This window comes from Thamnophis sirtalis, unplaced genomic scaffold (genome assembly GCF_051295495.1).
Source record: "Thamnophis sirtalis isolate CommonGarterSnake01/CBP01778 unplaced genomic scaffold, rThaSir2_p1.2 scaffold_6, whole genome shotgun sequence".
Lineage (NCBI taxonomy): Eukaryota > Metazoa > Chordata > Lepidosauria > Squamata > Natricidae > Thamnophis > Thamnophis sirtalis.
This window is the reverse complement of record NW_028261386.1, coordinates 17188872-17214320: the sequence shown is the minus strand read 5'-3', so window position 1 is coordinate 17214320 and position 25449 is coordinate 17188872. Positions and strand designations below refer to the sequence as shown.

Below are 25449 nucleotides of genomic sequence, written 5' to 3'. Positions count from 1 at the left end.
AAGATTCCTTTCTCAGAGAGTCAAGGACACATTGCTTTGCAGCTGCAATGGTGTGACTGAGAGGCATCTCCAGTTTTGAACGGAGCCTGTTTGGGCCATGTGATAGACATGTGGGTGCTGGGCAGGGACTAACTTTCTTTTGGGTGGGGGAAACCTGGAAACTTTCAGATTCGGATTTTCCCAGATGTGCCAATATGACATCTCTAATAAAATGGAACTTTGAGGAAACTCAAGGCTCGGAGTCTTCTTTCATTAGGGGTGTTACCCTGACACTAGGATTATCTAAATTGTTGCTCCTAGATTTACCTGCCTTCCCCTCTTATCCCATTTAGTATTGCCCCTTGAAAGAGAGAGTTCCAGTAGAACTGTCTCACTGGATCATTACCCAAACACTGCCTATGAAGAACAGCTGCCAAGAGAGATGCAAAGGAATAGTTGCTTCCTTAAGTTTCCGGCAATAGCACGCCTGCTCCATGCACCCCATAAAGAGTTTAGAAACAATTTCAAATGCAAGAAAATGGAATTGAAGTACAGGTAGTACTCAAATTATGACTGGCCACTTAGCGACCATCCAACATTATGACCTACCTGGAAAAAGTAGAAGACCCAGATCCAAAGTTCCAATGATAGTTTCCTCTCCCACTCTCATGATCATGTGATCATATTTTGGGTGCTCAGCAATGTGGCCACATTTACAGTCTTCTGCAGCATCCCATGGTCACGCATCTTACTTGCACACTTACTTCTAATTTTTGGCAAAACTGAGCCTCAGTGAGCAATGGGTCTACTTAACAATTGCTGCAAAAAAGTTGTAAAATTGAATAGATCACAGGGCCAACCTGTTTTACAAACATTATGACTTGCAATCGTAATGGCAACCTCCTATATGTTTGTAATTGGAGGACTCATAACTTTGAGTAGGTCACGATAAACTCTTTATTGATAAAATCTCTTTGATTGCATCATCCATAATTGGCGTAAAATAAATATCGGTAAATTTAAATCACTCTCAACAAGACTTTGATGACATAAATACACCCAATCCCTTTGTATAACGGCATCAAGCAGCTTTGAAAGGAGGCCAACATAACCAACTATTATATTTCGGCCTTAAGTTCTTGTACCTATTGACATAATCTCTGAATTTAAATCAAAGGCAAAGAACAAAGAGAAATTTTGCATCCTAGATAATAAATTGTGGAAATATTAAGAGGGCATAATAAGTAAACTGCCCAGTAAAATTATGATAAGAGCAACTACCAACAACTAGAGTTTTAGCCTATTATTTCCTAAACCTCAAATGCTCTGGGCCAGTTTTTGGCAATTATTGTTGCGATAAAGATTTCATAGTCACATGGCGCCAAAACACCAGAGAGAAAGAAGTGAAAGTTAAGACAGCTAAACTATTACTACATTTAATTAAGGAAGTAATTGCAATAAGAAAAACTATATGAAAGGTCAGATGATTCATCTCACAATGCACAGGCATGACTAGCCACAAAAATTGCCAGGAAATTTCAAAAAGCCTGGCACTCTGACAAATCAGCCCTCAATCAACATTAACAATCTATAGAATATGCAAAAGAGATAATCCACCAGCCCAAAAGAGAAAAAGACTCCAGCACCTCTCCACCAGTAATCAGCATCCAGATCAACACAGATTAACTCCAAGGTTAACTTCAGACCAATGATCAAGTAAGCAATACCCCAATCAAGAAACTGCCATCAGTAAACAGCCCAACCAAAGAATCTCTAAAACCGCCCCTCCCACAGAGACAGCGAGACAAGACAGCAGAATATAATCTGGCGGCAAACAATGCTCCTTACTAGCACTGATGATGTTACCTATTAGGGTAATGAAATGTTTGGAAGAAAACAAGCAAGGTCAGAGAGCACCAAGGATCCCTCACTAAAATTTTATTCGGAGCCCAGTTCAGGAGCCAGTTCAAGGTCGATTTGTCTTCAGTTAAATTCCAGTTATTCTATAATTAAACCAGACAGCCCCGCACTCAAGAGAAGGAATAGCTCCTTCCAAGCAAATGATTAGCTAAACCCAATACTCAGCAACCCATCTCCAATATAACTAACATGTTTTAAGACATATCCTACCTCACAGTAGTTCAGCTCATCTTTATAAGAGACAAAAGAATTTTATTCTTTTACAGGTTAGAAATTAAAAAGTTACAGAAACATAGTATATGTACATAACGCATGAAATAATTTGACTGACAGTGTCATAAATTTCACGCAGTCAGAATAACTGCACAGACAGAATAATTGAAACTAATGAAAGGACACTCACCCCCTTCTCAAAAGTTATCAATGTCACTTGAAATGTTTATAGGTAAAGGTAAAGTTTCTCCTTGCACATGTGTGCTAGTCGTTCCTGACTCTAGGGGTTTTTGCTCATCTCTGTTTCAAAGCCGAAGAGTCAGTGCTATATCCAAAGAAGACTCCGTGGTCATGTGGCCAGCATAACTAAACACCGAAGGCATACAGAACGCTGTTACCTTCCCAATGGTTTCTATTTTTCTACTTGCATTTTTACATGCTTTCAAACTGCTAGGTTGGCAGAAGTGGGACAAGTAATGGGAGGTCACTCCATTACGCAGCACTAGCGATTCAAACTGCCAAACTGTGACCTTTCTGATCGACAAGCTCAGCATCTTAGCCACTGAGCCACTGCGTCCCTGAAATGTGTATATGCACCTGTAAATAAATCATCCCACTGTTTTATCCACTTCATGGTCTCCTATATACCCCCACATACATATCCTGATCCATGAGATTCACTTTCAGATATCATCAGGTTTTTTTTTCCAAAAGCAACACCACCATTACAGTAGTTGATATTTTAGGGTTGGCATGATGCATGAACTCTCTACCTGTTTAACATTATCTGTGAACTAGGATACTTTGGCTAGCCATGATTAAAGTCTTCGCCATGAATCAAAGCTTGCTAAGCTAGCAAACCTTGATGCACCACTCATCTGGAATGCATAACCAAGTTCACCAACTCCCTAGGGATGGGTTTGGATTGCTCAAAGCAAAACACAAAATCAATAAACTCTCAAGCAGCTATCAAAACACATGAAAGATGGTATTCTACTGAGAAAATGGGAAGTTGCAAATAACTGGCAGTAATGTGGATTTTACATATTTAAATTCAATATGAGAAATAAATAATAAACAAACATATTTTGAGTTACTTCAGTTTTCGTCTACTAAGTGAAATGGAAGTTGTTTCACTTCCTTTTGCTCATGAGCATTTGTTGTATACAGTTGGAATTTGATCAAAACAATCTTCTGTATTCTAATTAGTAACACAAAGTGGAAGGTAGAGTCTAAATAAGAAATTAACAGGGGAAACCTGTTTTTTAATTGGGCAAGAAAAAAAACCTAGTGGTTGAATTTAAGCTACTATAAAATGCTACTTTAGTTCTGCCCTGCATATTATTATCATAGCTTTCAAATGGTAGAAAGTGTCATTTTTCAGAATGCAAATTGTACTATGATTTAAAATATTACATTTGTCTTGGCAGGAATCTTTTTAAAGCTAAAACAGGTGTCTAATATGAGATACTGTACCCACTAGTGACATGTATATATGTATGTACATTTCATAGGCAACTTTTACCAGTCCTTATAGGAAGCTCTGTGAGGCAGACCAATGTTAAATCCATATGGTGCAGTGTTTCAGATTTTGGAGGGGAAGGAGTTAACCCCAATTTTCACATAGTGACCTAACTGTGTTCCTGGCATCTAATTGTTTGGCTTGTCAGAATAAACATTTAGTTTGGTAGAAGGTCATGAATTAATTAATGCAGACTAGAAAGCAGGAAGTTGTCCTGTTTCTACGGAATGTAGTTACTGCATTGTAGTTGAATGTTAAGCTAGAATAAGAGCAAAACAGTATCTCTGTCATTCATAAAGACAAATTGTCTTGGTTCACATACTGCTGAAGCCAAAATATGATTTGTTTGGTTTGGTTTTAATGGGTTATGAAGAGTCAGCCAACTGTGATTTATTTAATAAACTATTGTTATACAAGCCATAGCTCAAAAACATGTGAGGCCAGTTATATAGTCCCTCTCTTTACATCCCTCTGAATACAGAAAGAGAACTTGGCAAATCCCAACAAGCTAAACAAGTTGGGATTATGTGAGCAGACAGATGAGAACACCCGGAAATTCTAGATTTGCAGTCCTAATTCAAATATGCACAAAGAAGATAGTAGCAAATGTGTCCCATATTGCTACCATCTGAACTCAATACAAAGCAGTCTTAATTTTTTTCCTCTAAAAATACTCACTAAAACACACAGAATCTTATCAAGAGATCATATAAAAGTCACAAAAATAAACATTAGAGCTAAAAAAACAAACCACCTTTACATTTACCCCATAGCCTTTTTTCAATCAGGTTGCAAGAAGTGAGCAATACTCAATACCTGTGAGATTCCAGTAGGAAGCAAGGCTACCATGTAACTGCTAAAAGGAGAAAGGTATGTCCATCATCAAGAGCTGAAGTGGTGCAGTGGTTAGACTGCAGTACTGCAGGCTACTTCAGCTGACTGATAGCTGCAGTTCAGCAGTTCAAATCTCACCAGGCTCAAGGCTGACCCAGCCTTCCATCCTTTCGAGGTGAGTAAAATGAGGACCCAGATGGTTGGGGGCAATAGGCTGACTCTGTAAACCGCTTAGAGAGGTCTGTCTCTAAACATTGCATGGTTATGCAATCATAGAGCAGCTTCACATTGCACATTATTAATCTATAATGCAGTTTGTTTGATACTGGCTTAGCATGTTATGATAATTCTGTCTATAAATTTAAGGTGTAATGCATGCAGTCAATTGTGTTAACTTGATGAATGTTTAAGCAAACCATAGTGTAACAAAAATCAGCTCAGTTTTCACATACCTCAATACAGTGACTAGGCTCAATATAATGCAAACAAGTTTACCTTAGCTATACAATTGGGATAAGTGATCTGGTTCACTCATACGAAGCATGCCATGAACTATGGTTTGGACAAAAATAAATGGCCACTGGCTAGCCAGTGCAGCCACCCTGGATTGTTAATTCTGGCCCCTGAAAATGTACCAAGGTATCATTCTCAAATTGCAGATCCTCTTCCATTTGCTTCAACTGTGTTTAAGGTGATAAAAGTGAAGGAATGGGCCCTGTCACAACTGAAGAACAATGCAGATGGTAAAGGGAAGTGTGTAGTACATAGAAGAAAAAAACATCAAAAAGAAAGTGGAAGATCTGAAGAGTGTCACCATGCGGTTTCTGCTAGAACCTGGATGGTACTGACAGAATCAATAGCATAGCAGCAGCGTTCTGTGCAGTCCCAGCAAACAAAGAGCATCTACTGAAGAATTTGATGGCACTGTCTTTGTGGTTACTGAAGGGGGCAGGGACTCTGCACAGCTGCTGCCGCCAAAGAAGAATAGCTTAGAGATCAATGGAAGAGCACTGAACAACAGCATCATTCTCACAAAGATAAAAAAAAGATAGTTGAGCTGACAGATTATTTTATTCTGCTGAGTGTGACAGTACTTGGGCTGTGTTAGTTGATGATGAATTTAATTGTTGTTTTTCTTTACAGTGTAAACTGCCTCAAGTCCTTCTGGGAAGTTGACAGTTTGTGAATTGTATACCGTACATAAATTAACACATTTTATTTGTTAACAAATAGCAAGCATGCATGTGAACTGAACGGATGGGAGTCACCGACCACATTAAGCAAAAATAAAGATTAAGATTGGGTCCTGTTTCTAATAGCATTCTTCTTCCTAATGACAGTTAAAGCAAAGCACATACACACCCACAAAAAGCCACAGCTATGGGCAAGCCATTTCCTCTATACCACACAAAAAAATTTGCCTGAAGCATTTATATTATGTATTGTGTGTCCAGGGACATATAACAACATTAAATACAAAGTTGTTGTATCAGGATTCAAAACTCCATGGGCCTTCTGGACAAAGCATTAAAAATGAATGAAACTCCTTTGCAGTTCCTTTCTTTTTAATACCATCCTATTGAAATAGATCTGATCTGAAGTTAGATAATGAAACCATCTTATTGAAGATAAGATGACCTGGATCTGATCAGCTCTGGGTAGAAAACTATACTGCATCACAACATACATTGTTATGGTTTCATTATGGAGAAATGTAGGATATAGAGGGGTTAAATCGGGGTGTCAAACTCAATTTTATTGAGGGTCGCATCAGGGTTGAGTTTGACCTTGGGGGGGCATGGACAGGGGGCATGGACAGCTCAACATCACTTGTGTCGGGGGTACCTGTTGTGGCCTGAGCACTCTGCCGGTGAAAATGGGCTCCCGAGCTCTGTTTTCACCTGCGACAGCCTCCTGTAACCCTCTGCCAGCAAAAATGGAGCTCGGGAGGGCCACATTTTCTTTGGCAGAGGCACCGCAGGCCGGTCCTTCACTATTTCCAGATCTAAGCACCTTGTTGGCTAGATGCGGCCTGTGGACCTTGAGTTTGATATCCCTGGATTAGATTGTCTATACCCAAGGCACTCAGGTTCAGGTCAGGATGAGTACAGAGACAATATTCATTGCATATGTTGATGATCTGTGGTTGAGTCAGAATGGGAGAAGTGTCTCCTTGACCTAACAATTTTCAGTACCATTAACCACACTATCCAATTGGATGTGTTTCAGGAGTGAGGAGTAGTTTTATTGTTTTGCAGTGGTTCTCCTCCTCTCTCTATCGGCAGTTTCAGTCAGTGTTGACGGGTGAGATACAGCCATCAATTTGGGATCGGGTATCATCAATATGCTAATGATACTCAACTATAATTCTTAATTCCTGTTAATCAAGCGAAGTTGTCCTGCTTATGCAGGACTGAATGGGGAGAGAAACACTCAGGCTCAAGCCCGACAAGACTCAGATGCTTGATTCCCATGGTTCTGGGGACAAATATTCCATCTTTAGTCTTTAATGGGGTTGCACTTCTCCGTGCAAGACTAATGTACGATCAAGGGTCCTATTGGATACACAGATCCTGCTTGACGATAAGACAGCTGTGGCCAAGAAGGCCTCTGCACAGGTTCATCTGGTGTGCCAGTTATATCTATTTCTGGACTAGGAGGCTGTCAGACCAGCCAGTAGAGCAAACTAAGAAACCAATACCATATAGGACTACTTTTATTGTAATGGCTACAGTCATAATATCTTGAAAGTAAGCATCTTGTAAGATGTTTCCCATCATTTTATCCATGTAAATTTGTCTAAAAATAAAACTGTCAGGCACAGAATAGTGCACATATTGGTTAAAAAAAGGCTAATTCAGCCATTCCTTATTTAATGACTATGTTGGTTAGTGACCATTCACAAATATAACAGCAATATATGGTAGTAATTGTGTGTGTATTTGTGAATAGTCACTAACCAACGTAGTCATTAAATAAGGAATGGCTGAATTAGCCTTTTCATTTTTAACTGTGAAGTGCCCAGAGCCATTATGGAATTGAGTAACCTCAAAATTAACTAAATAAAATAGAATAAAACATCCCCTCTTCCACTCAGAAGAAATTAAGAGCTCATATGTGGCAAGGCAGCAAATGAGGTCCAAACATCTCACTGTTTTGGCAAAGTGCTCCGACTAACATAAACATGACCTTCCAAGACCCTTCTGCTTTCATGCTCATTTATTTTAAAGCCCTTTTATGGGACTTAATCGAAGGAGCTTTCTGGTGGACAGAATTGAATAAGCTCTAGCAAGCCTATCAAACTTTATGCCCCAACCAGAGCCTTTATAGGCATGCTGTTTGACTGGAACATGAGTTACACCAACATATTTTTTAAACAGTTACAAGCAACTCTACATTAGCAACAGTGGAATAAGGACTGTTCCATGTAAATCCAAGTCAACATAAGTTTTAATACTTCCCGTCAATGCACTAAGCAATCTCCTTCTCTATGGCTGCTTCAAAACATTGCAGCTAGAAGGGGCTGCTGGTATTTATCACAGCAGTTTCTCCATGTACCTAGAAGAATGCATTTCCATAAAAGAAGCAGGACTACTAATATCAAAGAAAAAAATATGTCTCTCTGGCAAGCACAGTCACGAAGTTAATCTCCTGAATGTCCTCTAAGGAAAAATCATTAAATACAGCACTAGAAACGTCTTCCCAAACCTCCTGAAATTTACAGGAAACAATGCTAATTTAAACAGACGAAATCCAACTCATTAGTTGCAGTTACAAATCTTTGTACAAATCTTTTGCTTTCTTTACCAAAGCTAGCATACATAAATGCCTGCAGTAATTTCTCCTATTTTTCTCAGTTAAGAAATCTTCAGAGTATGTAGGAAAGTACAAAATGGCACCATGAATCAGGAGGTTAACAGCCTGCAAAGGAAAGAGGGAGGAAAAAAGGGATATTAATTTTCCTAGTTTCTTCCAAAATTGCAAAAGCTAGATTTATTAACCAACTTTGAGGCCTCTGTGCCCAAGGAAACTATTAAATCCTTAACCTTAAATCCCAGTTAACAAAATGCAATGTACAGGTAATTTTCATTAAATTGAGTCCGAAATTTTGTTTCCATTCCATTGTTAAGCAATGCAGTCATAAATCACAACCTCACATGACAACATTGCTTAGTGACAGCAATCTTAGCAGTCCTCAGTGATGTTAAACAAGGATTGTGGATCATTAAGCGAGGACTTCACATGACCACAACTTGATACTTCCTGCCAGCTTTCAACAAGCCAAGTCAATGGGGAAGCCAGCAGGAAATTGCAAGTCCCAGTCAAGGCAAGCTTTTCCTTAGGAGATTCACAAGCAGGCCAGCAGATGAGTGAGTGCTACAGAATGCAGGCTGGACAGCAGGTAGGTGCTACAACATGAGTGCAGGGGGGGAGGTGGAGAAGTGAGTGCCACAGAGTACAGGTGAATGCAAAGGTGAGTGCTGCAGCCCGGTTCAAACAGGCTGAGCAAGTGCTGCTACAGATTACAAGATTCTTGGGATCTTATATGCCATAGCAGTGCTCTCTTGAGAGAAAAGGCAATGAGAGGGGGAGCAACTTGTGAAGATAAGGACCAGGGGAGACATGATAGCAGTGTTCCAATATTTGAGGAGCTGCCACAGAGAGGAGGGGGTCAAGCTATTTTCCAAAGCACCCAAAGGCCAGACAAGGAACAATGGATGGAAACTGACCGAGGAGAGATTCAACCTAGAAATAAGGAGAGACTTTTCTGACAGTGAGAACAATCAACCAATGGAACAGAAGTTGCCTTCGGAAGTTGTGGAAGTTTCATCACTGGAGGCTTTCAAGAAGAGATTGGACTGCTATTTGTCAGAAATGGTGTAGGGTCTCCTGCTTGAGTGGGGAGTTGGACTAGATGACCTACAGGGTCCCTTCCAACTCTATTAATCTGTTAAACTGTTCATGATTGTGGAACACGGCAACCATTGGAAGTGCAAGCAGATTGCCAAGCACCCAAATCACAATTACACAACCACAGAGCTACTGAGACAAGCCTCAGCAGGGCTCATCATCAGTACCATTTGTTCAGCGCCATTGTTAACTTCAAATCATTGTGATAAGTGGTCATTAACTGAGGGCTGCCAGTATTATGTAAAGTCTAAACAACACTATAGTCTAAAGTGATGACCAGCTTCACACATTATGCTACGATAATAGCTGGGTTACCACAGCTTTGTGGGGATGCCTCACTGGCTCTACCATCTCATCACTCCTATTTAGCATCTAGATGAAGCCGCTGGGTGAGGTCAGCATGAGGTGTGATATCAACACTATGCAGATAATACCCATTTGTACATCTCTCCACCCTGGGTTGACCAAGCAATGCTGTGGAAGTCACTTCCGAATTGTGCTGTGAGGATCTAGAGGGGGTGGGGAAACAGGCTTCAGTTCAATCCTAGATCCCCGGGCTCCAAAGATATTCCATCTTTAACTATTCTCAGGGGTTTACTTCCCCAGACAAAATTGGTGTTTGGTTTGGGGGGGGGGGGTCTTCTATTCAAAACAGCAGGTGGCAGCCATGGCAAGAAGGATTCTTGGACAAATTCTTTTTCTCCACCAACTGTGCCTATTCCTGAACCAAGAGGCATTGCACATGATGACTCATGCCTTGCTCATGTCCTGTTTGGAGTACTGTATAATGCACTCCATATCAGGCAGCCCTCGGAGAGCATTCAATAGCTGCAGCTGGTTCAGACTGCAGCAACATGAGCTGCATTAAGTGTTTCTTATTACACTCATATAAAGTGCTCCTTCACAAACTGCACTGGCTCCCGTGAGGCTTCCAGGTGTGCCTCAAGGTGCTGGTTCTTACCTATTAAATCCTAGTTGGCACAGGGCCAGGCTATTTGCAGAACTGCCTCTCTCCTATTGTCTCTGCTTGCCTTGCACCCTTGGGTCTCTTCTATCAAACAGTGTCATCTTGCTAGACTCCAGAGCTGTGCCTTCTCACTGGCAACACTTGCCCTAAAGAACAGCATCCACTAAGAAATCCAGATGACCCCGATATTGTTAGCCTTTTGCAAAACGCTGATTGCCTAGATCAGTGATGGCTAACCTTTTCCAGACTAGTCCAAAGCATGCATGCCTGAACCCCAAAAATGCAATGCGTCCTTGGCAGTGCCCCGCAGACCACACATGCGTGCATGCCCCACGCACACGCTCCACGCCATGCACATGCACAGCAGAGACCCGACAACCAGCTCGCCGGTGGGGAGGCGTGTGCACATGCGCGGTGGAGCAGAACTAGGGCAACGGCAGAGAGGGCGCTGTGTGCCACCTCTGCCACATGTGCCATAGGTTCGCCATCACGGGCCTAGATCTCCAAGAGAGCAGGTTAGCTCCACTGCGGTTGATGTGCTTTCTTTCTGTGACTGAGGTTTACTATTTTAATCTGAGGAACTTTGGGTTTTAAATTCTAGTTTTTATTTTAGGATCTACAGTCTATGCCATCCAGAATCACTCTTGTGAGATGGGCAGTCATACAAATTATTTAAATAAATAAACACTCTGAACAACAAACTACCTATTCCCTGTTTAGCCCATCTAAGTACACTGTTTAAGTCATTCGTGCCATACTTTAAAACATGGTTGTCCAACCTTTGGCTTGCCTGGGCTTCATTGAGTGAAGTGGAATTCTCTTGGGTCACATATAAAATACATAATATAGTTAATGAATATGAATAACAAATTTAATTTATTTTTTCATATTTTATTATCTTGTGGGATAGTAATCACTAGCTCTCCAGGACCACAAGCGGGCCGCGAGTTGGATGCTGGGTCTGGACTAAAGTCTGGACTGATGAATCCATTCCTCCATCTCCTTCTACCTTCCAGCAGATGTAGACCAGCAACCAAGAATAGGGTGAGTCCGGCACACCTACTGTCACCCATAAATCCTTCTAAAATCTGACACTAATGACCTTGTAAAGATAGCTTCCTGTTGCTGATAAGACCCGGAACTAAAATTCTCTTTATACATAACAGTTTATCTACCCTATGCCATCTGGCCTAAGACACAGTACAGATAATGTTGATAAACACAAGGTTTAACTGCCTGAGATAGTAGTCTCAGCATAACCAGCTATGTTGCAAGAGAGTCTGAGCCTAGATCTGTACGTGGTAACAAATGACCAGACTTTGTTAATACTACAAACCCCTTTTCTCCTGCTCAACCTATAAACCAAATTCATAGATTAAAAGCATTCTCCTCTGGCAACTTTCTTCTACAAATCCTGAACTCTGGTTAAACAGCAAAATGTCTGAAATATCAGCTGCCACTGGAGAATATAAATGGAATAAAGCTTTAAGATGCACCAGCAAAAAAAAAAACTTTGTGAGGGACACCTATGGCTATGTCACCACCATGATTGTGCATTGAAGTCAGCACAAAGGTTGACATCATGGATCTTTGCCAGAAGTTTCTGTTGACAGCAAGCACCCATCATTCCGTAGAAATGGTTGCATCCAACCTGAGAGCTACACAAGCTGCACTACAATAGCATTCACATAGAATACTAAATCATAGTTTGCTTCAGGGTTCACTCATAATGGTAAGTTATGATTTAGTGCCCATATAACAATCAGTTATAAATGATGGTTTAAAAAACAAAAATTTGGTTCACAGTTTGTGCTAAGCCGAAACCCAAATATACTACATTAAGGCTTCATGTGATATTTGAAAACAGCTACTGTATTTTGGGCAGACAGGAATGCTTGGTTCATTTGAAACACCTACCTCTAAATATAATGGGTAACATGGCAAGACAGGATGTTCTTTCAAGCGCTACTAGTGAGTTCTAGGCAGCCTCAAGCCACTACTACATAGAGGAGGTCAAAGAACTCAAATGTTTTACCCAGACTGCTCTTATGAAGCAGATTAATCAACAGCTGAAAGCAGATAAAATATAAAGCACATTTCTGCCTAGCTATCATGGATGCACATGCTAGTACTTTGCAAATGCTCCAAAAACAACATTAGCAAGACACAGGTTTCCCAACAGCAAGATCCTAGTTGGAAAACATACACACAATTCAAAAGTTGGCGCAAACTACGTCTAATCAGATTCTGATTACTATAGTGCAGGACTCCCCAATCCCCAGGTTACAGAAGAGTACACACATGCAGTTCCATTTTCGCATGCTTGCAGCTCACACGGAATCATCCCCTCTACCCCCTGTGCTGATCCGCCAAGCTGGAAAGGTTGGGGACCGCTGCTATGGTGATCATCTGAACACCTGCTCTAGTGTTTACAACAACTCCTTTAAGAATATGCCGTGACCTGAATTTACTCAGAAACTCTTAATGCCCTGCCTATACACAGACACTGGCATTTTCTAGACACTAACTACCTGTATATCATTATTTCTATATTGTTCTTCTCTCAAGCAGCCAAAATGGTTTACAAGATGTTAGAAAGACAATTTTAAATAAATCCAACAAATTCCATAAATGTTTTAGGGAGGTGAGAAAAGCAATCTATAAGCAATGTAAAAGATTGCCTCATCCTGGAGGTGTAACCCACAAATGTTGCATTAACTACTAACTAATGATCATACCTTATTCCTACCATACAGAAATATGTTTTCAAAATATAAATGCACTTTGTTATTGAGAAATGCTAATGAGCAATGTCAAGTATCCAGCATGATATCCCTAAATTCTCAAAAACCAAAACTAATACTTGTAGTATTAAAAAATGGCCTTATAAATCAATCACTCCAGGATCACGGGGCAAAAGACACTTGTCTAAACTTTGATCCTCCACAGCCAGTTAGTGAAAATATCACACAGAGCTAAAATGTTTTAAAAAATCAAATGTAGTTTTCTTAGAATGATACAAAAATACCAATGTCTTAACATATGCCTTTCTTAGGATGTTCTGTTGATTTCCCCAAACTAGGTGAACTAATTGCAGAACACAAGAAAAGAATGTATGGCTAACGAGCAGCATGTTGATGCTGATTGCTTTAACTGACTGCATCAATTCTTCTTACAAGAAGATGCAGCTAGCAAACCATGGAATCCAGGGATGGGCTTCAAAAATTTCAGCAACGGGTTCTCTACCCAGGTCCTGGATGGGCGTGGCCTAGTCAGCCTCCTGCATCATGGCGGGGTGGGTGGGTGGCATTTTCACCTTCCCCAGCTCTGGAGTCTTTCCTTGAGCCTCTAGGAGGGCGGCAACTGCTTCCCCCAGGCTCAAGGCCCTTCGGAGGCTGGAAATAGGCCCGTTTCTGTCCTTCTGTAACTTCTGGGAGGCCCATTTTTCCCCCTCCCCGAGCCTCCACGCAGGCCCTGTACTTACCTGGCATCCAAAACGAGCTGCGTGGAGACTCCTGGGAGGGGCGGGGGGTGGGAGGCAAGGGTGGGGCCAGCCAGGGGTGGGATTGGAAGGTTCTCCGAACCAGCCATAACCTTAGCTACGGGTCTCCCGAATCCAGGCGAACCCATAGCAGCCTGGATGGAAGCTCCATCTATGATTTGCTTAGTGTTTTGTGAGAATCAAAAATTCTGACTTGTTCTCAAAAGATGCCGGATTTCCTAGTTCATAAAGTATCTATTGAGCAATCTGTGACTTCTCAGCTGTGCCTACCTGCAAGAAAAGCAGGCAGATATACCCACTGTTTATTCATTGTTAAGATTATTATGTTTGCTTTGCCACACAAACTTTTCCAGTGTAAGGCAACTTAGCTAAACCTGTTCTTTGAGGTTTCAATCATATTCCACATTTAACAGAAATATGACTGAATTAACTAGTGCATCTTTGACAACTTTAAGATGGGTAAACTTCAGTCAATTCCCCAGTCAGCATTGACAATCAAGTCCTCCACTCTAGGAATGTGAACACTCGACATAATACACTCCATGTATACTCATATCCTCCTGAGCTTTTTTGTTCCTCATAGAGCTGAGGCTCCAGAGGATATGAGTGTACATGGACTACATTATGCAAGATCATAAATTATGTTATCATAAAAGATGGAAACTGCAGCAAGAATTGATGAATTATTACAATGCCTCAATATGGAAGGGAAATTTATTTCCACCACTTCAATTAGACCAATTCTAATGACACTTGTCAAAAGCCAATTGGTAAATAAGCAGAGAATACTAGGCTAGCTGGTCCTGCATTTAAAGCAAATAATACCGGGTTAGCTGGAACAACGGCTTCATTAGAACTTGTGGCTCTCTGATGTTGCTTACTCCCAGCAGCCTCAAAACAAATAATGAAAACTGTGCAGTTATCGCTGGTAATCTTATAAACTGCTGCAGGATAGGAAAGACAATTCTCTTCCAAAAAACCTGATAGGCCTAAACAAGATGCAATAACTATATTTGCTGTCTAAATAGTTTGAAAGCAGGAGCTGTCTTAGAATCCAATAGCAATTCAGATTGGTATCTGCTTTCTTACTAGTTAAGACTGGACCATCCTATGATTTCCCCGCTTGAATTATCCACAAAACACTTTATCAGGTTGGCAGAACAAACTTTGTAATCTTCACTGTCACAACATTACACATCTTTTCCAAAGCGTAAAGGTGGTAATATTCTCACCTCATAGCCAAGCCAAAGATATCAATCACGACACTAATTGGAAGCTAAGAAATGCTGATGAAACTGTAAGATAAGCAGCTTTTTCCTTACTTACATTATCCAATGTCTTGGCTGTTAAAATTCTTACATTAAGACAATGTGATTTCACTTCAAAAGAAACCTCAGATTATTTTGAATAATCACCCACTGTATTTTTCAGAGTATAAGACGCACCAAGGTTTTGAAGAGGCAAATTTTTAAAAAAAGTTTTTGCACTCTGCAAAACTCCCCAAAACAGCCTACCCCCCCCCCAAAAAAAGGCATGAATAGCTTTTAGAGGGATTGCAGAATGTCCCTGGGGGGTGAGGCCCCCCCAAAATGAGCAAAGACCAGCTAGTTTTTCACAAAAACAGGCTCATCTTTGTCAAAAAAATTACATGCATAGCCTTTAGGAGGCTTAGAGAGTACTCCTGGGAGCTGGGGAGGCAAAATTGAGCAAAAAATGAGCCGTTTTTCACTCATTTCTACCTTCCCCAGCCCACAGGAGCTCTCTGAAAGCCTCCTACAGGCTCTGCACGGCCATTTTGGTGAAGGGGCGGGGTTTCGGGAAAGAAAAAAAAGCTGTATTCAGTGTATAAGATGCACCCAAATTTTCAGCCTCTTTTTTGTGGGAAAAAGGTGCGTCTTATACTCCAAAAATACGGTATATACGTACAGCACCTCTTTCTCTGATCAATTGGTAATATCAATTATATATAACTAGGAGTGTTTTTTCCGTTTTTCCCCCTCAAAGCCATAACAGCTGTGCTCTCTAATAGGTAATCAGGGGAATCATTTAAGGCCCTTTATAACTTTTTAAACTCTCAATTGGAACACAATTCTACCCTTCAGCTCACTAGAAAGTAAACTATATTAAATTCAATGTGAATTCAGTAGTATAAAACTTTATTATGGTCAAAGACCAGCAATACACTTTACTTTTTACAATGTATTAAAAAGTACTGACATTAAAATATATTTTAAAAGTATTGACATTAAAAGTGGATAACAACATGCATGTTCTCAAATTGTTCAGGTCACTCCCTGGTTTACATGGGTGAAAAGCTGATAAATATGGAATAAATACAATGGTCCAGAAATTGCTAGAGATGTGTCCAAATAATTGATACAATATGACAACTGTAATTCTTGTGGACATTGCAGCAACACAAAATTTTGCCACTGCATACGTGGTAGCCGGGTTCGTATCCTGGAGGAGAAAGCCTACATAAAAATTGTCTGCCCTCCCTGGTAATCTCTCTAATAAGGGGAGAATATATGCAGACCTATAAACTCTGTATAGCTCACAGTGTAATAGAACATGTGAGATATCTTCAACTTGTCATTTACCACATATACAGACCCATTCTGCTATTGGTGTTCTCTTATACCTGCCCTGGAGGAGTGCTGAAGGAAGAATGTTAAATCTGGCTCTGAAGAATGCTATTCTTTGTTTTGGGAAGATCAGGTCATTTAGATATCTTGCCAATTCCCACACACACCCCGTTTGATTCTGTCCCTACTGTGGAGAGGCAACCTATTTAATTCTTCTTGAAACTCCATGTCCTTCATTCTATTGATTACTACTTACTTTGCTTGGTCAAAGCCTAGGGACATTAAGAATACCTGTGAGAGCCCATAAGAGCCCAGCTTGTGATCAATTGCTTGTTTCCGGGGGGAGGGGAAGTTGCCAATCAACACTAGTGGGGACAGTCCCTCTGGAAAGAAATGCATTTTAAGCCAATGAATGATCATTATCTTCCAGGCTCTTATCTGAATTTGAGGCATGCCTGTCTCAATTCTTAACTGGGCATTTGGAGTTCCTTTGGGTGCAACTAAGATGGCTCGCAAAAATTTGGTTTGTATGATTTCTAGCAAGTCTTTCTTTGCAAGGATACCTGTTTCTGCCCCATATAGAATTTGCGCCAATGTTTTGGCCTTGAAATGTTTTAAGGCAGCAGGTGTGAATTCAAGAAAACCTGCCTTAAACTAAGATTTATTCTGTATTCTCCTTTAACTTGTCAAGCAAAAATCAGAGCTTAAAATTATTTAGGGCTCCAAAACATCTCTGGTTAACTATCTATCTAACAGAAACCCTTAAGGACTTTATATGATAAATTTCATGAGCTAAGTTATTTCTCCTCTACGTTATACTTCATGTGAGTGCCACCAAGAAATTAAAACATATAATTTAAAGGGCCAGATGTTAAAATTATACAGATCTTTAATTTGGGACGGTACACAACTTTGTCCAAAACTGTTTACTTCACTTACAATCTCCAATAGTTTACTTATTTAAATGCTGTATGTGCAGCAGATGTACCATTCCTCTCCCATTACATTATGCAATATCAACATTCCCATTGTTAGGGGTGTCCTATCTACGTATGTTCAAGTTGCCTTGAGGTAATAGCTGTCCAGAGCCCTGGGCTTGTTTAATAGCTGCATCAGAGAATGAAAGACAAAGAACTGAATGTGCTGGTCTGTACCTGTTACTTATACATTCTCAAGTACACCAAATATTTCAGCACTCTGTAAACTTCCAATGTCTTCTTCTAAAGAAAACCTAGTCTAGTAACCACTGCACTGGAACGCTTCAGCATCCTCAAGGAAAGTATGGAGGTATGTGACACACTATCAGTAACAAAATTCAGGAGCCCACAATGATGGTTAAGTAGTAAAAACACATTTATACTCAAGGAGAAAGACTGTAGGTGCTCTAGTGAACCAAAGGATTTCCATAAGTACAATTGGGAAACACAAATGTACATGTGTGTCTTTTTGTGGGGAATGGGAAAAGGCAGAAAGAAAGACAAAAATATATAGAAAGTATTCAGCCGGAGGTGGGCATCACATAATGTAACAACCAGTTCAGCTAAAACCGAAAATGTGAGCACGCGCATAGCATCAAACACACAGCGATTATAAAGAACAGGATAGCACCGGGGCAAGGGGGCTGGGCAGGCCGAGCCACTGGTTGGAACTACCAGTTCACCCGAACCGGTCCAAACTGGCAGGAGCCCACCTCTGTATTCAGCTATATAAATTATACCTATATAACTTTTATAAACAGGAATAACTAAAGAAGCAGATGCATCTTTTCAACAACCAGGAAAGTTTTAGTAGTATACAGATGGAAATAATGAAGGGCTTAAGTGGGATCATAAAGTATTCTTTAAATATTTAAGGTAGCAAAAAATAACTTCCTGTAAAATGAGTATGGAACATGTTGGCCTAAACAATATTGTAATCTGGGTAAAGAAAAACAGAACATCAGAAGAGGGGGTTAATATATGACCTGGAGTCACCTAAATAATGAAATAATTATTTAGCATTCTGACCATATGTATTCCATACTGTAAGATTTTGTTACCATTTATTCCTTAACATTTTGACCAAAATATCACAAACAAAAGTGGAAGAAATTTTCTAGTAGTAAAAATAAGTGGGAATAATCTGTGCACTAGATGCTGTTAAGCCTACTTTAGTATGTTTTAAATTCAGCTATCCTGCTCTTGCACATACATACATCCAATTCCCTTTCACTACTAGTTACACAGATGGTATTGCCCATAAGCAACAATGTCATTGTTGGTTTGGGCTTAATGTATTTTGTGAACTTACTTCAATGTTCCACAACATAGACACTTTCCAGATATATGGATTGCCTCATAGAAATTTCAGCAAAGGCTAGGCTGGCTGGGATATGAAGTTTATATACATGGAGGACCTTCAGGCTAGAAAGGCTGACATAGCAACTATTGCTTGAAAATCATTGTTTATGGCTTGGTTTGCTAGGAAAATCCAGCTACTTGTTAATTTGATTTAGTTAAGCAAACTAGGGCTGCCAATTCTTTTCAAACTTCCACATAGCTTTAACAAAGAGAGGGAATTTAAAACCTAAGCTATTTTTTAAGCATAGGCATCTAAAACTGCTTAACTCATTCATCGTTGCACTCAATATAAGGGAGGACAGGAAAACTATACTACCACTCGGATACTGTTGAACTACAGCTCCAGATATCCATAATCACTGGCCTTTGGGGGCTGGTTGGATGAGAACTTGAACTCAACAAAATCTGGAAGGTAAAAAATAAAAACAAAGTTTTCACACCTTAACAGGTAACAAATTTCTTACTGCATAACCAAAGGGTCAACTATGGACAGATGCTGTAGTGTATGACTGTAGACAAGGACAGGAATGAAAATTGGAGGGGGGGAGTGGTATTTGTATTCTAATACAAAAAATACAGATGGTAATTTTAAAAATAAATGTTAAAACAAAAATTGGGGGCCCTACGGATACTGCATTTCCCCCCAAAAGAAGACCTAACTGGGAAATAAGCCCTAGCATGATTTTTCAGGATGCTTGTAAGTCCTACCCCAAAAATAAGCCCCAGTTAAGATCGTCCGCCAAATGGATGCATTTAGTACATCCATTGCAGCAACAAAAAATTAAGACCACCTGAAAATAAGCCCGGATGCATCCTTTGAAGCAAAAATTAATATAAGACCCAATCTTACTTTGGAAAAATATGGTATATACTATCATGTGTGCCTTGAAATTTGTATTATAGCTGTGTGGCAAACCTGTGGCATAAATTTTCATGCATCATAGATTATGATTCATGAAATCTTCTACAAAAATAATTGTGCTAGTCATGCAAGAGCAATAAGCTATTTGTTGTTTGTGCTGTGAGTCTAACAAGCCAAGTTCTCTAGGGAATCACAGTTTTCACATTCTTGTAATACAACTTTCCCCAACTGAGTATCCTATAAATGTGATGTACTACAACTACCATTATCGGTAGAGAGCCTTGACTATTTTAAGAAAATTGTTGCAGTCCCAATGAGACAGAAAATTGGGAAAAACTTGTCTAATACCTTGATTACTCTAAAATGCCATAAATCAAAAGACAGGTAGTGTTTTCGAGATACAAATTTTATTAAAAGGTATGTTTTCATTCAATAAAATGAGCTACAGTTACGAAAATTTAATCATTTTAATAAAATTTGTTAGTTTGAAAAAGTGCTACCACAAATTAACATAACTCTCCCCCCATGTCTGAAAGATTGTGTCACTTTAAAAGTGGATAATTTCCATAAATTTGAGAATCCAGCTATCTAAATCAGACCTTTAAAAATGCTGCATTTAAAAAAAATTCTCATACATGGTAAACAGTGAAGATCTTTGATGCTTCAGTGCTCTGTTTTGCACCAAGTCTACTAAGTTGTATGACATCACAATATTCTAGAGCCTTGAGAAACAGCCTACATTTAACATATAACCATCTCTGTAGATTGTTTCTTCTGGGCAATTACATTACTGATTATCACAAGTCACCATGTAATACTGGCTACATTTTTATCAAGATCTCATTACACCCAAGAAGAATGTATAACTCAAGTTGAATCATGGAATGTGTACATTTCCTGTTACCCGTGCAACATCTTCCAACAAAATCATCCCAAAGCCAGTTGAGATTATCTCAAAGATCAATTTGGATCTCAACTGGAGCTAATATAATATTGTTTTCTAAACTGTTTACTTGGGTAAACATAGCCGAGGTGGTGCAGTGGTTAGGGTGCAGTACTGCAGGCCACTTCAGCTGACTGTGATCTGCAGTTCAGCGATTCAAATCTCATCGGCTCAAGGTGGACTCAGCCTTCCATCTTCCCGAGGTGGGTGAAATGAGGACCCAGACTGTGGGGGCAAGTTGCTGACTCAATTTGCTAAAAAATTTGTAAACTGCTTAGAGAGGGCTGAAGCCCTATGAAGCGGTATATAAGTCTAATAAATAAATAAATAAATAAAACACCAAAACATCTGTCCACTCTAGAGGAAATCTAATCACTAGGACCAGATCGATTACACCCAAGGTTCTGAAGGAACTGGCAGATGTGACCTCAGAATCACTGAACTATATCTGATCCTGAAGCACCAGAGAACTACCAGAGGACTGGAAAAAGGATGATGTAGTTCCCATCTTCAAAAAAGGGAAAAAATAGATTGAGGAAACTATAGACCAGAGATGGGTTGCTACCGGTTTGGGCGAACCAGTACTGGAAATTGGGACGGGATCGCCAAACCAGTAGGGATGGCAGGCTGGCCATGCTCCCAAACTGGTTCCCTGGTCACCACTGCCTGCTTGGTTTTTAATCATTTTTTTCATGTTCTGCGCATGCGCAGAACAATTTACACTCAACAACATGGGCTTGTCAAAAACAAATCATGCCATACAAATCTTTTGACAAAGTGACAAAATTAACCGACAAGTGAAATGCTGTGAATATAATTTACTTGAACTTTAGTAAGGCATTTGCTAAAGTAGATCACAACCTACTACTCGCTAACATAGAAAAATGTGAGTTAGACAGCATCACCACCAGATGGATTTGTAACTGGCTGACCAACCACACTCAACCTGTAGTCCTCAATGGAACTGCATTTACATGGAAGGAAATATGCAGTGGGATACCCCAAGGCTCTGTCTTAGACCCAGTACTCTTCAATATCTTCATTAATGATTTAGAAGGGGAACTCATCAAATTTGCAGGCAATACAAAGCTGGCAAGAATAGCCAGCACTCCAGAAGATAGGATCAAGATACAGAAGAATCTTGACAGATTGAAACACCGGGTTCTATTTAACAAAATGAAATTCAATAGTGAGAAAAATATGGTTCTACGTTTAAAAGAAAAACCAATGCAGTGTTACAGAATAAGTGGTACTTGGCTAAATAGTAGTAACTCTGAGAAGGAACTTGGAGTCCTAGTGGACAATCAGCTAAATATGAGCCAGCAGTGTGCTGCAGCTGCCAAAAAAAAGCCAATGCAATCTTAGAGGGATAGAATCAAGCATTAAGAGAAGGATAGAATCAAGATCACGTGAAGTGCTGATACCACTTTATAATGCCTTGGTAAGGCCACACTTGGAATACTGCATCCAGTTTTGGTCCCCACAATATAAAAAAAGATGTGAAGACTTTAGAAAGAGTGCAGAGAAGAGCAACAAAGTTGATTAGGGGATTGGAGGCTAAAACACATGAAGAAGGTTGCAGGAAATAGGTATGTCTAGTCTGATGAAAAGGACTAGGGGAGACATGATAGCAGTGTTTCAATATATCAGGTGCTACCACAAAGAAGAGGGAGTCAAACTATTCTCCAAAGCACCAAAGGGCAGGACAAGAAGCAATGGGTAGAAACTAATCAAGGAGAAAAGCAACTTTCAACTAAGGAGAAATTTCCTGATAGTTAGAACAATTAATCAGTGGAACAACTTGCCTCCAGAAGTTGTGAATGCCCCAACACTGGAAGTTTTAAAGAAGATGTTGGATAACCATTTGTCTGAAGTATTGTAGGGTTTGCTGCTTGAGCAGGGGCTGGACTAAAAGACCTCCAAGGTCCTTTCATTGTTGTTATTCTGTTATATTTCTAAGCAATAGCACAGTTGGGGAGAAAGCTGAAATTTAAGCAATTTCCTCTTGTTCTTTATTTATGTCAGATAGAAAATAGGGAAGAAAAGGCTTGTGTTACTTCACAAGCCTGAGAGCAACCTACATATCAAATTACACCATGTGCTATTAAATACATACTGTATCTGTTTGAAATGTATAGTATTCAACTGCAAGAAAAACTCTCAACGTACTATTTTCCATGCATTTTGGATATGAATGTCCACCATCCACCAATTGGTCAAAGTGCCTACAGATGACAGATGTGATCCAACATCTAATGACAATGGATTTGGGGCAATTTGGAGAATGCAGTTTTAAGTATTAACCTATACATTATAATTAAAGTAGAGCAATCACATAACAATAGTAATTAACTAATAACCTCAGGTTCAAACAACTACTTTGAGGCCCTAAAGAGCAAGAAAGAGCAAGCCATTTGATCTGGGTTTCAGGGTTTGGGGTTGGTTTTTTTTTTTTTTTTTTTTTGAGGAATGAGAATTTTAAGTGGCAAAATATAGAAGCATTGCAAAAATGATGGTCCTTCAATTCATTCACAAGGAAACTCTTTGGGTCATTTAATTTCACTGGGAGGTAATTCATGGAGCAAAATTTGCTGCTTAAAATCCAAAGTCCCCCAAAATTTTGGCCTATGAAAACAAAGGAAAGTGAAGCTACATAAATTAGAAAAAAAACCATTTATTTTGTTAGATTTATATCCCACATTTCATCCAAAAGCTCTAGGTGGTCTTACACCAAGCCCTCTCTTCGTTTTCTCTCCACAATCCTGTGGGGTAGGTTGGGCTGCAGGATTATGATTAGCTCAGTCACCCTGGAAATGTATTGGGTAAACACTGGAAGTCTTTAAAAAGATGTTGGATAGCCATTTGTCTGAAATGGTATAGGGTTTCCTGCCTAGGCAGCGGGTTGGACTAGAAGACCTCCAAGGTCCCTTCCAACTCTGCTATTGTGTTGTATTGATTACACAATACGTTTCCATGGCTAAGGATGGACTCTGAACCTCAGTTTCCCTGGTCCCTATCCACAATGATTTGTTTCATCTATGTATATTTGGATGGGGGAGGTGTTAATTACAGGTTTACATTGGAAATAAGATGCATATTATGTTAAAAACATCATGGAAAATATTAATTTTGAAAACAATGAGAGGAATGGTATGATACAATTCTTTGTAGGGACGATTCCAAGCCCAGTGGCAGTAATGCTGGAAAAGGCAAATCTCCTGAGAAGGGAAACCTTTGAACTGCAGAAGAAATGAACAAGATAAGATGGACCTTAGAGCGATGAAGATTTTGAAATCAAGAAGGAGCTTACGCTGGATGCAGGAGCAGATAAGCAAGCAGTTGAGGGGTTGAAGAAAACTATCAAATAACTTTGTTATTTTTTACTATTAATCCTAACATCAAATATGACACAATTTTACCTACAACCCAACTAATCATCAACCCAGAAAATACTTTGAAAAAGGTACTTTTTCATTGTACTAGGAAGCATCACACAAATGAACAGGATGCAAAAAAAGTCTCAATTCTGATTACCAGCACAGTAAACAGAAGCTAGCCACGCACGGGATCTTAGGGACCTTCCTGTCGGTTACCAAAGATGACATCAGCTGGAAGGCAGTGCATACCAACCCTCCCCAGCCTAGTGTTCTCCAGCTGCCACAAGTTCTCCCCCTACCCCTCCCAGCTTGGCTGTTAAATAGACCCAGCCCATCTGGAGAACAATGTAGGGCTGGAAGTATCAATAAATATACTTGCAGCCCTGTTTGTACACAAAAGCATCACGTTTTTCAACATTTTAGCTGTCACTGAAATAATAATCTTTATCACCACGTAGCCTTGTCGTGCCTTTTGCTTGCTGGGCTTCCCGCCCCCCCTCCCCCGCCTTTGCTATTGACCCCCTCTCAGAGTCAAGAAGTGTGTTTTGTTTTCTAAGGAGAAAAGAAACATTTCCAAAACTTCCTCAGCCTGATAGAGAGGTCTTCCTGGGGAGCTTAAAAGTTACAACTCTCATCCGCCTGCAACGGCATGGCTGCAACAGCTGGACTCTAACTCAACACACCTGGAGAGCAACAGATTGGCTGGGTCTGCGCGAAAGGCAAGCCAAACCTCAAGGAAGTGTCATACCATCCTCCCTTCGAAATATGTTTACTCTGAAAATATATTATCTCCACTTCAACAGGACTTTAATACTATCTATCACATTCAGCTTCCCACACCTTCCTCCACACTCCATTCCTTAGATACCCAAACACTAAAATAAAAAGCGCAGCCTCCTTCTAAAAGCAGCAACCAAAACCGAGATTTTTTTTCCTTCTCGTTTCTCTACCGTTTCCTCACCGGCTTTCTCACTCTCTCTCTCTCCCTCTTACATTTCACCACCGAGAACGCTCCACTCCCGACCTCCGCGACACGGCGGCGCCTCCTCCTCCTCCCGCGAAGGCCAGGCTCCAACTGCCTCGGCTAGAATGGATTGAGTGGGCGGGGCCAGAGGAAGGAACCACCCCTCGCGCCCGCCCGGCCGCCGGCCGCCCAAGCCTTGGGCTGCTGTCTCGCTGCTTTGGCAACCAGGAGGCGGGGCCACGTGGGGGTGGAGCTAAAGAGCGAAGCTGCGTTGGGATTTGTCGCTTTTTGATCTACGGTTGAGGTTTCGCAAAGGAAGGGGAGCGAAGCTTGAGCGGCGCGCGCCATAGAGAGGGAAAACGAGATTAAGGCTAGAGGGGCCGCCTGGGAGGTGGAAATGATCGTTGGCCTCAGCGTGGAGGAAGATGTTGACACACGAATATTCAGTTCGATATTGAATTCCGATACTGCTTTGAGGGATAAAAACAAGAAAATTCCCATTGTGTTATAAATTATTGAATGTGGAAAAAT

At 40.3% G+C, this 25449-nt stretch overlaps 1 protein-coding gene across 4 annotated transcripts in view; it reads right to left on the bottom strand.

Annotated features, from left to right (window-relative positions):
• RFFL (ring finger and FYVE like domain containing E3 ubiquitin protein ligase) overlaps nucleotides 1-25026 on the bottom strand; it is a 53238-nt gene extending 28212 nt beyond the window's left edge. The window contains exons 1-2 of one of the 4 annotated variants that reach the window (XM_087717286.1): nucleotides 24916-25026; nucleotides 19089-19177 (exon numbers count right to left, since the gene is read on the bottom strand). The gene's annotated coding sequence lies outside the window, so the exon portion shown is untranslated. Of the gene's footprint in view, nucleotides 1-19088; nucleotides 19178-24904 lie in introns of all 4 variants that reach the window. The other 3 variants (XM_087717285.1, XM_014060313.2, XM_087717284.1) reach the window with 3 other exon arrangements.
• Nucleotides 25027-25449: the final 423 nt, after the last annotated feature.